General features: G+C 37.4%; 1 pseudogene; it reads left to right on the forward strand.

Moving 5' to 3' along the window:
- The first annotated feature begins 6,843 nt into the window (after window positions 1–6,843).
- LOC101357037 (olfactory receptor 4F17-like) lies at window positions 6,844–8,085 on the forward strand (annotated as a pseudogene).
- The last annotated feature ends 6,254 nt before the right edge of the window (window positions 8,086–14,339 follow it).

Raw genomic sequence — 14,339 nt, forward strand, 5'->3', positions numbered from 1 at the left:
GAGTATTAGAGATTTGAATTCCCCATTAGGTAGTTCTACTGCATTTCCTTCCACTGGAGAGTTATCTGGTGTTTTATTTTGGATGCCTACAAGAACCATCCTGTCCTGTTTTTGTAAATATTTTGATATTGTCTGCTGTCTTTGGGGCATTCAGTAGTTATTTTTCTCTTTTATTGATTGTAGATTTGTTTGTTTCATCCTTTTTTTAAAACAAAATTTGACTATGTCTGAGCAGGCGGACTATGTGTTCTTTGTTTGCTCATCTGTGGGCACAATACTTTTTGCCTCCTTCTCCAACTGGCAGGGTCGGTCACTCAGATATGGTATGGCAGGGCAGGTCTAGCTGAAGAGGAGTTACTTGGACAGGTTGTTTGTGGCACTTATTACAGCCACCAGAGTGGGTCGATAATCAGTTGGGGGCAGGTTCCAGTAGGCTGTGCCTGTGCTGCTTGGTGGTGTGATGTCAAGCGCACGATGCAGGTAGGAAGGATGTAGTGGGTAGATTGTTATGTCTGGAGCTAAGATGGATATGGGAGACAGGAGAGAGGAACAGGAGCCAAAAACTTACAAACAAAAATAATGCTAGGGGAGCTTGCCGTTGGATAGAAGAGATGAGAGACTATGAAATGGAGAAAAACAGAAGGGGGAAGAGGAAGAAAAGAAAATAATGAATAAATAAAATTCGGAAAGGTTAAAGAATCGCAAAGTTCCCAGGGATCCCACTGCTGCAGCTATGAGGTCTTGGGAAGTCGCTCTCAGGTGTTGCAGTACAGCCTGGCTAGAAGGCGTAGAGGTATACAATGCCAGGTATTCAGGGAACAGAAGTTGAAGGAAGATACAGAGAGACAAGAAACTGAGCGATGAAGATAGACAAAAAGGGAAAAGAAAACAAACCAAATAAAAAAAAAAAAAGAACAAAAAAGGCCCCAAAAAAACAGAAAAAGAAAACCAACAAAAAAAGATGCCCTCAGGGATCCCTATGCACATCTGTGCAAGCCGAGGGGAAGTCTCCTAGCCATGCATCACCGCCTGGCCAGAAAATGCTCCCAACTGAAGAAAAGGAAAAGAAAACAAACAAACAATTCAAAACAAACAAATGAACAAAAGCCCCAGGATCCCACCAGCATGGCAGCCCAGACCGGGAAGCAGCTCCACACTCGAACAGAGCTCCACAGCCCCTCAGGAAGAAGCAAAGATGGTGCATGTAGCCAGGTATTTGAGTGAAAGGAGGGGGAGTTGGTGAGAGGTAAGGAAGAAATCAAAAGAAGCAGGAAAAAAAGCAACACTAGCAGCCAACAAATGGCACTCAGAGAGCCAGCTAGCACGGGCTGGTGTTTCTCGGACAAGAGACTGTGTCCGTGGGAAGCAGAGGGGGCAGAGTGTGGGTGAAGAAGGGTAGGGAGTGGGAAAGCATATATCACAAATTACTGGAGCTGTGCAGCCCCTCAGGAAGAAGCAAAGATGGCACACGGAGCCAGGTATTTGAGCAAAAGGAGGGGGAGGTGGGGAGAGGTAAGGAAGAAATCAAAAGAAGTGGAAAAAAGCAACACCAGCAACCAACAAATGGCACTCAGAGAGCCGGCCTGTTCAGGTGTGTGGAATCCAAGCAGCTGGTGTTTCCCGGTCAAGAGATCGTGGCCACAGGAAGCAGAGGAGGCCGAGTCAGGGTGAAGAAGCGTCGGGGGTGGGAAAGCGTATATCACAAATTACTAGTTGTTTTGTCTCCCACTGGACGCTCCATGAGGCTGCTTTCTCATACCCCGTTTGCTGGTCTCTGAAAGGAGTCCAAGAGGCGGGTCCGCACTGCGTTAGCTGGTAGGGGACCTCTGCATGAATCTCTCCTCGCTCTCTGTTCTGTCAGTTTTCTCACTCCATTTGGTGCTTGGCTGAGTTCTTTATCTCTTCATTTGATGTTTTAGGGTCTCAGGATTGTTGTATTCTCTGTTCGGCTTAGTTTTTCAGATCTTTGCTTTGGAGGGATGGCGTGGTGCTTCTGCCTAGAGTGCCATTTTGCCGGACTCTGTACAATGTTTTTGTAGAGAAAGGCCCTAATATTTGCATTATTAAAAATTTGAATTTGTTCCACATTTTCAACAGCATAATTCTGTTGTCCTTGTACTCTTCCTCAAAGCATTTCTTGAAGGCTTTCTCAAGAATGGCTGATTTATTATAAAATATCACCTACAATTTTAAAGTATTTGAAGGGACCTATTTCCTAGAGGAGGGTAATCCATTTATATATCAAAAGCTTGTATAATGAGCCTACTCTTTAGCTCTTCAGATGAATGACATCTTTCAGGTAAATCATGGAAATCCTGGTGGTAAAGAAGCACAATTTAAAGAGCAAATGGATGTATTTCTATGATTTAAGGAACATTACTTGTGGTGACTCAGCTCAGTTTTAACTACTGCATTGTAATAATAAACACTGCTCAATGAATAATAAGAACTGAAATTTTCTTATTATTAAAGTTTTCTCCTATATTATCTTCACAAGCTGGCATCAATGTTTTAAGCTATCCCCTTTTTATAAAACCTAAAGCATTATTATTTATCATCTTCTTAACTTATCTAAATTTTATTTTGCAAATTTATCTTGTTTTAATATGTTACTTAAAAATTCACCTTTAGCCTCAGTGAAGTAAAATATCTAAGTGGGACAAGAAATCAGGGCAATAGCCTTTAAGAAGTTTCTGTGTGTTTCTTTAATCACCAAGGGAAAACTTGTGAGATTATAAGAGTTAGTCTCAATACTTAAAGCTCGGGCTGGCTATACCCAGATCTCTTCACTTACCTTAGGTCACTTTCATAAAAGGCTTTTAATTAACCAAATGGTCTACTAAGGAAGACAGTTAGTGTAGATTTTTCTCTTGGATTTATTATGATTCAAGACAGACTGCAAATAACAAGAACATCTGCACTCCTCTTCACTCTGAAAATTGCTGTAGTCTCTTCCAGTTATGAAAGGAGGTAGGTAAAATGATGAAACTGAAATATATTAGCAGAAGTAACCAAATTGTAGCATTTTATTAACAATGAGATGCTTCTATTAGTAGGAATCCATTCTGCGGAATTCAATTTCAGGTTTATCTTCTGGAAAAATGCAAAGAACCTCTGAATGTGGCTTAAATACTTGGACAATTTAGAATAAATAATGTTAGCAAGGATAGCCCTTGCTATAAGTGTCACACTGGCAACAATTGTTGGATCCTTCTCCTGTATCTCCCTGGGTAATCTGTTTGTTCTTCTCCACTTGGGAATCATTTTCCCCTAAACCAGGATTCTCTTATCTCTTTCCCTCCTTTCTGCAACCATAATAAACCTGGTTTAGGACATTGCTTTCACATAAAGGTGCAAATCATTGCATTAGAGTTGCAGGGATTTGGAGGTATTTTTATCTAACGACTTCATTTTAAAAACAGGAACACTAAGGCCCAGGGATTTGGAACGACATGCTCAACATGACACAGTGAATTTGTACTAGAACCCAAGTCTCCTGACTTCCATGTCAGTGAGACTTATACTCGTTTCATTTTTAAAGAGGGGTAAAAAAATGTTTAAGACAAAGATATAACATTCCAATGGTTGGATTTCAAGCATGGAGATGGATTTTCTTCTTCAATTATGGCTGACTTTTCATGGTCACTATAACCAATGAATAAGAATCTGGAGAACTCCTTCAATGAGCCTAAACTTAATGCTTAACTTAGAATCAGTAAAAGTTTTTTAAAACTTTTTGAATCATTAGTTGAAGAGTCAGAGATGAGCTTTGAAAGGATTATGTTGGTGAAGGGTCCCCGTAGTCCAGGATCACATGTTCTTCATCTCTCTTTAGCAGTACGTAATCAGGAAACGAGATGTCTTAACTAAGTGAGCAAGAAATTTCTTTTGCTGAAGAAAATCGTTCCTAAATTCTTGCTTTCTTCCATGTTAGAAAGTCTTTTTATTGCAGGTCAGACCCTTGGATCAACAATCATCCTTGGTATATTTCCTGTGAAGATCTAACCATCAAGATTGTCCTTCTCTCAGTAAAATGAAATGGTATCACACCAGTAAATCTCTAAGGTCAAATCTAAATTGCATATTTTGATTCTAAAGAAGTATCTCAACCAATCAGTCATGTCAAATATCTTCTCACAACAGGAATCCCATCCTCTTTATTATCAATGATTAGTATATTTATTATTGTGCTAAGCAGAAGAGAACTAAAATGATTTGTTTTACTGCTAGACTTCTCTTTAAACTTGCAAAGAAATTTGGAATCTCCAAATTTTAACCCAAGTTTGAAAACAGTAATGTGGAGTTTGAGCTAAGGAATAAGATTCAGGATAATGAGGAGAAAAGTATAATTTTCAAGGGATATGGAATCACAGTGATTATTAAGTAGCGAAAACAAATACTACTATTCCTCCAAGAAATTTGGCAAGAGTAACTATCTCTTCATGTTTCACCAGGAATTGTATCCATCAATTTCCACTTCTGTCTTTCACATCTTACTTATCCATTAATTCCTACACTGTCCTATAATTATTCTCATGGCCATGCTTCCCCTTAAGGATACCATTCTATTTTCAACTTCACTTCACTGCAAAACTTCTTGAAAGAGTTACTCTTATTTTCTCTCAATACGTAATTGAAATGGCTCTCTCAACTAATGCCCAACAGCCACTTTTCAGGTCCTCACCTAACAGATAGCAACCTACAAGGATGCCCCAACAATACTTCTACACATCTAGACAATTAATCATCATTATCCTCTACCTCCTTTCAAATTTATTGCTGCTCCTAAAAGTGATCTGTTTATTACATATTGCTATAGTAGTGCTTGCTATAATTATCAGAGTGCTCCTAACGACTCAGAAAACATTGGAATCACCTTTATTCATTCCTCATATCCTGCTGACAAATTTCCTGTTATTCAAAAAAAGTTACCTTCGAGCATTGAGTCGATTCCGATTCATTGCAACCCCATGCGTGTCAGAGTAGAACTGTGCTCCACAGGGTTTTCAGTGACTGACTTTTCAAAAGTAGATCACCAGGGCTTTTTCTGAGGTGACTGGACAGTGCAAACAGCTAATGCACTCAGCTGCTAACAAAAAATTTGGAGGTTTGTGTCTACCCAGGGGCACCTCAGAAGAAAGGCCTAGTGATCTACTTCCAAAAATCAACATTTAAAAACTTATGAAGTACAGTTCTACTCTGACACACAGGTGTTACCATGAGTCGGAATGCACTCAATGGCAACTAGTTTTCCTGTTACTACTACCTTAATAATGGCTATTACATATTAACCACTTACTATGTGCTCAAACTTTATATGTACAGTCACATTCGATCCTCACAGCACTCCTTTGAAGTAGTGTTATTATCACCTTTTTTATCAGATGAGGCAATAAGACTAAAAGAGGTTAAGTGACTTGCCCAAGGCCATCAACTACATGTATCTAAACCCAGGACTTGAACCCAGGCCAACTAGCATACAAGTTCACATCTGAAACACCATAATTGTTTACTTGATGGGCCCTCACAAATCTTCTCTCACCCCTTTCCTGCTCATACCACCACAATCTGCAGCTTATTATTTCTTGTTAGGCTTAACTTTATTTCCAGTCTCTTCATTTTTCGAGTCACATTGAGGCCAGAGTTAATTTATTAAATCACTGCTGATGGTTTTTTAATAGTTCAGGTCTACATAAAACACAAATCCCTTAGTAAGCATTCCAGAATCCTTCTCCAATTCTCTATTAAACCCCTTCACATTTTCTCCCATGAAAACTTTATTGCATCTTAGTCACTTTTTCTCACTTCACATCTGAATTTCCCAACTTTTAGCCTTTTTCTCACATTTTGAAATGTATTTTTCTGCTATTTTTTGTTGTTCTGTTTTTCATCTTTCATTTTATTTTGGTATAATCCTTTTTTTTCCCCAAGCATTTTAGTATCACCCAATGATCATTATAAATTCCATCATCTAGAAGGCCTATGACACCTAGTTTCTCTTTTAGAATCATCATAAACTTAAATTTGCCCTAAGGCTTATCTCTAGAGAAGTGTCTTAGCTTTTCTGTTTCCACCCAACCTTCTGAAAGACTATGAAAATTATTTTGGAGGTGTGACCCTTCCTCACCCTCCAGAGAGTGTTAGAGTAGTGAAAATTTTGAGAACTTTTGATCTAATACATGTATTCTAAATACAAGAAAACAAAGGGATACAGGGAACTCATATTCAATGTTTTGATTGTTATTTCTAGCATGTAACTAAAATTTTTTAATGATTATTGGAGAACTAGAATTTTACTATGAAATCTTACTACTAATAATTAGCTAATATCTATTGAACACTTACAAAATACAAAATACTCTGTAAAACACATTATCTCATTTGAAATTCATAAAAAACCTAAGAGGTAGATATAATTATTATCCATATTTACAAAATGATAAAATAAACCTTAAAGAGGCTGAGTAAAGTGTGCAAGGTCCACAGACTATGCTCAAAACTCATGCACTACATTGCCTCACATAGCAAAATTGTGAATGAGGATTTGATTTAGTTCGATAGAGAGAAGGTTTCCAACAGCTATACACAAAAATTATTGTGATGGACTACTAGGCTACTAAGAATACTTTTTTGAATACATATCCATAAAAAGCTTTTGTCATATTGACATCTGGTCTGTAAAGAACCTATCCTCTATTTGGTAAGAAGGACCTATACAATATCATACCTTATATATTTAAGAGCTAGATTTTGTGCTACAGAATAATCATTTTGGAACTCATAAAAAAGGAGATAAATGTGGGCTGATTCTATTTATAGGTTTAATCTGGCAGAGAGCACAGCATGAACAAAGGTATTTTATTAGGACTAAGTCCAGCGTAAGTCTTGACACTGAGAAGCCTTGGATAACTGGACTATAAGCCACAGACAATGCAGCAGTGTTGGTTAAAATGGTGAGTTTAGATTTTATGCATTTTGAAAGCATTTATGCAATAAATTATAGAAAGTCATTAAAAAAAGTGATACAAAATTGTACAGATACATACAAAAGAATGATACAAAATGAGACCTTGAATTTGCATATAATAATTCTGATTTCTTTCTCATTGTCTTCTCCGAGGTAACTGCAGAGGCTCTTTCTGGAATGAATCAATAAGCGAAACAAATCACTCTGTGGTGACTGAGTTTATTTTTCTGGGACTCTCCAATTCTCAGGAACTCCAGATTTTCCTATTTGTATTCTACATAGGAACTGTGTTAGGAAACCTTCTCATTGTCATAACTGTGGCTTCCGACTCCCACCTTCACTCTCCCATGTACTTCCTGCTGGCCAACCTCTCATTGATCTATGTCTGTCTTCAGTCACAGCCCCCAAGATGATTGCTGACTTTTTTAGTTAGCACAAAATCATCTCTTTCAAGGGCTGCCTTGGTCAGATATTTCTCCTTCATTCCTTTGGTGGGAGTGAGTTGGTGATCCTTATAGTGATGGCCTTTGACAGGTATGTAGCAATCTGAAAACCCCTTCACTACACCACAGCTATGTGTGGCAGTGTATGTGTGGGCATTGTTGCTGCTGCTTGGGGAACTGGCTCCCTCCACTCAGTGAGTCAGTTAGCCTTTGCTGTGAACTTACCCTTTTGTGGCCCCAATGAGGTGGACAGCTTTTATTGTGACCTTCCCAGGGTCATAAAACTCACCTGCACAGACACCCACAGGTTGGATATAATGGTCTTTGCTAACAGTGGCATGCTCACTGTGTGTTCTTTTGTTCTCCTAATCATTTCCTACACTATCATCCTAGTCAGCGCCGCCCTTCAGACAGGTCATCCAAAGCTCTGACCACTGTGACAGCTCACATCACAGTAGTTCTTTTGTTCTTTGGACTGTGTTTCATTTATGCCTGGCCATTCACTATCAAATCATTAGATAAATTCCTTGCTGTGTTTGACTCTGTAGTCACTCCTCTCTTGAACCCAATAATATATACGTTGTGGAACAAAGACATGAAGGCTGCAATGAGATGGCTGAGAAAATGGAATATGAATTGTAGGAGACTTGTGAGACTAGTCTGAGATAATAACATACAGTAAAATTGGTAAAGTACTTAGTAAAGCTCATGAAAATTGTACATTCCTGTTCTTTATCACTTAGCAATTGTCATAGAACATTCACATACACTGCATCAATTTATCATCAAATAACCTTGTACTTTATATTTGTGGATACAGATGTAAAGTTAATACCATGGTTTCAAAATACCTATCTCACATAATTCTCAGAACAATGAGAGTATTTGTGCTTTCCTGGGTGGTCCTGAGGGTAACAGTGGATACGACAAAATCCAGCCTGCCTTATAAGTGGTTTTAAAGATTTATTTGGCTCATTTTTCATAAAAAAAAATCAAGGAAGCAACTGTATAATGCCTAGCTCAAAAATATGTTTAGTGATAAGTTAATTAGTGATAATTTAGTGTAAGTTAATTTTAAGAGGCTTGTTTTTATAAAAAGCCCCCCATTTTAACATTTTATAGCTCACCTCCTATCAATATAACAAGCCATAATCAATGAGTGCATTATGATGGGTGACAGGAAGAGGGGGTCTGGCAATGTGAAATGTGCCTTGTAGGCAAGTGACATCCTGTGATAGACAGCAATGGCTCATAAGCAGTAAAAAGTATTTAGGGGGATCCAGGTCTCTCAACATGTTGGCATGAAGTATATTATTTGGACCCATCCATGTCATTTTTGAAAGCACAGGCTTTGAAATCAGAAAGTCAGGTTCAACTTTATTTACTCCTTACTAGACATGACTGTGGAGGCCAGGTGGCATAATGGTTAAGAGCTCAGCTGCTAACCAAAAGACTGGCAGTCCGAATCCACCAGCTGCTCCCTGGAAACCCTATGGGGCAGTTCTACCCTGTCCTATAGGGTCGCTATGAGTCGGAATCAACTTGATGGCAACGGTTTTTTTTGTTGTTGTTTAGTCATGACTGTGAGCACATTATTTAACTTTCATAAGTTTCCATTTCTACAGCTGTAAAAAGGAGATGATACTTATTGAATGTGGTTATTATGAAGAAAAATGAGAGATATAAATCACATAGCACATTTTGTGACATATATCCATCATTCAATATATGTTTTATCATTATTGCTATTATTTAAATCCTATATATTAACACAAAGCCAAAAGTACTCAATCTTTTTTTTTTAATCTCAACATACTTGGGGGATATGATACATTACAATCATTAACAGATCATCATTTGGAATATTGTAGTTGTAAGTGAACATGTGTATATTTATGTTCAAGCATACACCCATGCACTCATTTAGAAACTGTCCTGGTATATGATGTGAAGAATAGATCCAATATATCTCTTTCCATATTGCTATCCAGTTACTCTACTATCATATTAATATGTCCTTCCTTTTCCTGCTTATTTGTAATACTGTCTTAGGGACTCTAGCAATATAGGGAGGTATGCTAAAAATTAGGGATAGGAGTAGAGGGAAATATAGGTTGAAAAAAAGCTTGACCAGTAATTCTGATAAATATGCATTCTCTCCAGTGAGAATAACTGAACCAGTCAAAAAAATAAGATTAAGTATTCTAAGTAAAAAGATCATAGTTTGTCAAAATGTGGCTTGAATTAATTGATAAGGAGTTTCAGATGAGAAGAGAGTTAAAATTATGTTTAACTAAAATAAAAAGGGAGGACATATTAATATGATAGTGGAGTAACTGGGTAGCAATATGGGAAAAAAATTTCAGATATGTCATGGTTTGAATTGTGTCCCCCCAAAAATGTGTGTGTCAATTTGACTGGGTCATGATTCCCAGTATTGTATGATTGTGTATCATTTTGTAATCTGATATGATTTTCTTATGAGTTGTAAACTTTATCTCTATGATATAATAAGATGGATTAGCAGCAGTTATACTGATGATGTATACAAGATTGGATAGTGTCTTAAACCAATCTCTTTTGAGATATAAAAGAAGCGAGCAGAGACACATGGGAACATCATACCATCAAGAAAGTAGTGGCAGGAGCAAAGCACATCCTTTGGACCTGAGGTTCCTGCACAGAGAAGCTCCCAGGCCAAGGAAAGATTGACAACACAGACTTTCCTCCAGAGCTGATAGAGAAAGCATTCCCTGGAGCTGATGCCCTGAATTTGGACTTGTAGCCTACTAGACTATGAGAGAATAAATTTCTCTTTGTTAAAAGCTATCCACTTGTGGTATCTCTTTATAGCAGCACTAGATGACTAAGACAGGATATACTCTTCACATCACATGCCAGGAAATTTTCTAAAATAATTAAAGATCTAAATCTAAAAAAAAAAAAAAAAAAACTACAAATATTAAAAGAAAGCATGAGTTAATGTCTTTATAATCCATTAATATGGTAAAAATTGATGACATAAAATTAATTTTTTAAATGCATGGCCAAACCTGCAGAAAAGTAAGGAGACAAAAGAGATACTAGAAGAAAATATTACAACTCACATGACAAAGTGTAATAGCCCTGACATAAACAGCTTCTAAAAATTTAGACAAAAAAGATCAATAAGCAGATTAAAAAAAAAAAAAAACTGGGTACAAGATATGAACTTACAGTTCATAGAGAAGTAGAGGCAAATGATCCTTAAATACATTAAAACACGTCCAAGCTCTCTCATGTTAAGATATATGTAAAGTAAAACTGTACTGAAATATCATTTCTGACAGAGTAGTAAAATTCCCAAAATTTAATAATACCAGCTGTTGGTAAAGCCATAGAAAAAGAGACACTCTCTTGCATTCTTGGTAGGAATACAAAATGGCACAACCTCTTGGCAGTAGCTAGCAAATTTTCACATGCTATTAACCTTTACCAATCAACTTGTTCCACTTCTATCCCAAAGATAGACTTGCAAAAATACATAATTACCAGTGCACAAGGCTACTCAATGAAGCATTGTTTTTACTAGTAAAAAACTGAAAAATACCCAAACAACCATCAATAGGAACTTCTTGCCCTAAGTTATATGCAATGGAGTACTAAGCAGCTATAAGAATAAATCAAGATTGGAAATCTATGTCCACAAAAATCTGCACATGATTGTAGCTGATTTATTCATAATTGTCAAAAATTGGAAGCAACCAAGATGTCCTTAATAGGTGAATGGATAAACTAATTGTAGTGCATTCATACATTGTAGTATTATTCAGTGATCCAAAAAAAAAAAAAAGAGCTATCAAGACATGGAGGAACTTAAATGCATATTTCCAAGTGAAAGAAGCCAGTCTGAAAAAACTATATACAACTATATGACTAGAAAATCCAAAACTAGAGAGATAGCAAAAAGATCAGTTATTGCCAGAGGTATGGAGGAAGGGAAAAAGGATGAATGGATGGAAAACAGGGCAATAGTAGGGCAGTGAAACTATTCTGGATGTTACTGTAATGGTGGACACATGGCCTTATATATTTGTCAAAACCCATGGGACGTAAAACACAAAGTAAAACCTTAACATAAACTATTGACGACAGTTAATAATAATCTATAAATATTGATTCATCAACTGCCACAAATGTACCACATGAATATAAGATGTTAATAATAGAAGAAACAGCATTAAATGAGAACAGAGGTATACGAGAATTTTCTGCGCAATATTACTGTAAACCTAAAACTGCTCCAAAAATGTTAGGTGCTGTCAAGTCAGTTCCAACTCATAGCAACCCTACGTACAACAGAATGAAACGCTGCCTGGTCCTGCATCATCCTCACAATTGTTGCTATATTTGACCCCACTGTTGCAGCCACTGTGTCAATACATCTCACTGAGGGTCTTCCTCTTTTTCGCTGTCCCTCTACTTTACCAAAAATGATGTCCTTTTCCAGGGACTGGTCCCTCCTGATAACATATCCAAAGTACACGAGACGAAGTCTCACCATCCTCTGTTCTAAGGAGCATTCTGGCTGTACTTCTTCCAAGACAGATTTGTTCGTTCCTCTGGCAGTCCACAGTATATTCAATATTCTTCACAAACACCATAATTCAAAGGCATCAATTATCAATTCTCTTTCATTCTTCTTTTATTCATTGTCCAGCTTTCGTACTTATTTGAGGTGATTAAAAATACCAAGGCTTGCATCAGGTGCACCTTAGCCGTCAAAGTGACATTTTTGCTTTTTAACACTTTAAAGAGGTCTTTTGCAGCAGATTTGCCCAATGCAATACATCATTTGAGATCTTGACTGCTGATTCCATGGGCATTGATTGTGGATCCAAGTAAAATGAAACCCTTGAAAACTTCAGTATTTTCTCTGTTTATTGTGACATTGCTTATTGGTACAGTTGTGAGAATTTTTGTTTTCTTTATGTTGAGATGTAATCTATACTGAAGGCTGTAATCTTTGATCTTCATCAGTAAGTGCTTCAAGTCTTCTTCGCTTTCATCAAGCAAGGTTATGTCATCTGTGTATTGCAGGTTGTTAGTGAGTCTTCCTCCAATCCTGAGTCCCCGTTCTTCTTTATATAGTTCAGTTTCTCAGATTATTTGCTCAGCATACAGATTAAGTATGGTGAAAGGATACAACCCTGATGCACACCTTTCCTGATTTTAAGCCACGCAGTATCCCCTTGTTCTGTTCAAATCACTGCCTCTTGGTCTATGTAGTGTCCACATGACACAATTAAGTGTTCTGGAACCCATTCTTCACAATGTTATCCATAATTTGTTATGATTCACACAGTCGAATGCCTTTGCATAGTAAATAAAACACAGGTAAACATCTTTCTGGTATTCTCTGCTGTCAGCCAAGACTCATCTGATATCAGCAATGATACCCGTTTCGCGTCCTCTTCTGAATCTGGCTTGAATTTCTGGGAGTTCCCTAAGGATGTAGTGCTGCAACTGTTTTTGAATTATCTTCAGCAAAGTTTTACTTGCATGTAATATTAATGATACTGTTTGATAATTTTCACATTCTGTTGGATCACAGAAGCATTCTAAAAATAGACCATTAAAAAAACAAAATATATATAGATTTTTTTCTAATAAGTATACTAAATGTTTTTCAACTTCTATACCATTACGTAAAGTGTGATAGCCTACAATGTTAAACGTATGGATTTTTATATTACCAACAGCTTTGACGCAATCAAGGTAATTCTGAACAAGGACAAGGTATTTGATGAAATCTAATACAGACCAACAGATCAGAGAGAGAGACAGAGAAAGAAACAGCTATGAATTGAGGAAACAAGATGTAGTAGGATGAAAAGCTCATTGAGGGGAGCCAAACATCCTGCATACCATTTTTCCCCATGGGGCATTTCTCAATTATTGGTGGAGTCAAAATTTGAAAAGCCAGCATAAGGAAACTACTAAGAGACAGAGAACACAGCAGAGCCTTTGGCCATCTCATTTGGTTAAGGAGCCAAAAATCAGAGTTTAGGATTGCCGAGGCAGCAAGGATATGGAGAGCCTAGTCCTTCAACTGAAGGGAGATTAAGATATGTAAGTTAGATTCCTTCTACAAATATTTCTCTCAAGTCATTTGTCAATTCTTAGTTCAGAGTCTTCAGCAGTCTCATAATACTCGGGACACATATCCCAGTAAAGCTAAAACACAAATCACTGTGTTCATTAATACTATTCAATCTGTCCAATAGAAACAGTTTCTAATAAGAATATTGTGATGGTTAATTTTGTGTGTCAACCTGGCTAGGCTATGGTGCCCAACTATTTTGTCAAACACTTGTGTATATGTTGCTATGAAGACACATGTGGAAGCAACAGTCAAGAAATCAAAGGATGCATTGTATTGGGCAAATATACTGCAGAAGACCTCTTTAAAGTGTTAAAAGCAAAGATGTCACTTTAAGGATTAAGGTACACCTGACCCAAGCCATGGTGTTTTCAATTGCCTCATATGTATGCGAAAGCTGGACAATGAATAAAGAAGACCAAAGAAGAACTGATGCCTTTGAATTACAGTGTTGGTGAAGAATATGGAACATACTATGGACTGCCAGAAGAATGAACAAATCTGTCTTGGAAGTAATTCAGAATGCTCCTTAGAAGCAAGGATGGCAAGACTTTATTGACACACTTTGGACATGTTATCAGGAGGGACCAGTCCCTGGAGAAGGACATCATGCTTGGTAGAGGGCCACCAAAAAAGAGGAAGACCTTCAATGAGATGGATTGACACAGTGGCAGCAACAATGAGCTCAAGCGTCTAACAACAATTGTAAGGATGGCGCAGGACCAGGCAGTATTTCATTCTGTTGTATGTAATGTTCCTATGAGTTGAAACCTACTCAAGGGCACCT

This window comes from Trichechus manatus, unplaced genomic scaffold (assembly GCF_000243295.1).
Source record: "Trichechus manatus latirostris isolate Lorelei unplaced genomic scaffold, TriManLat1.0 scaffold00035, whole genome shotgun sequence".
NCBI lineage: Eukaryota > Metazoa > Chordata > Mammalia > Sirenia > Trichechidae > Trichechus > Trichechus manatus.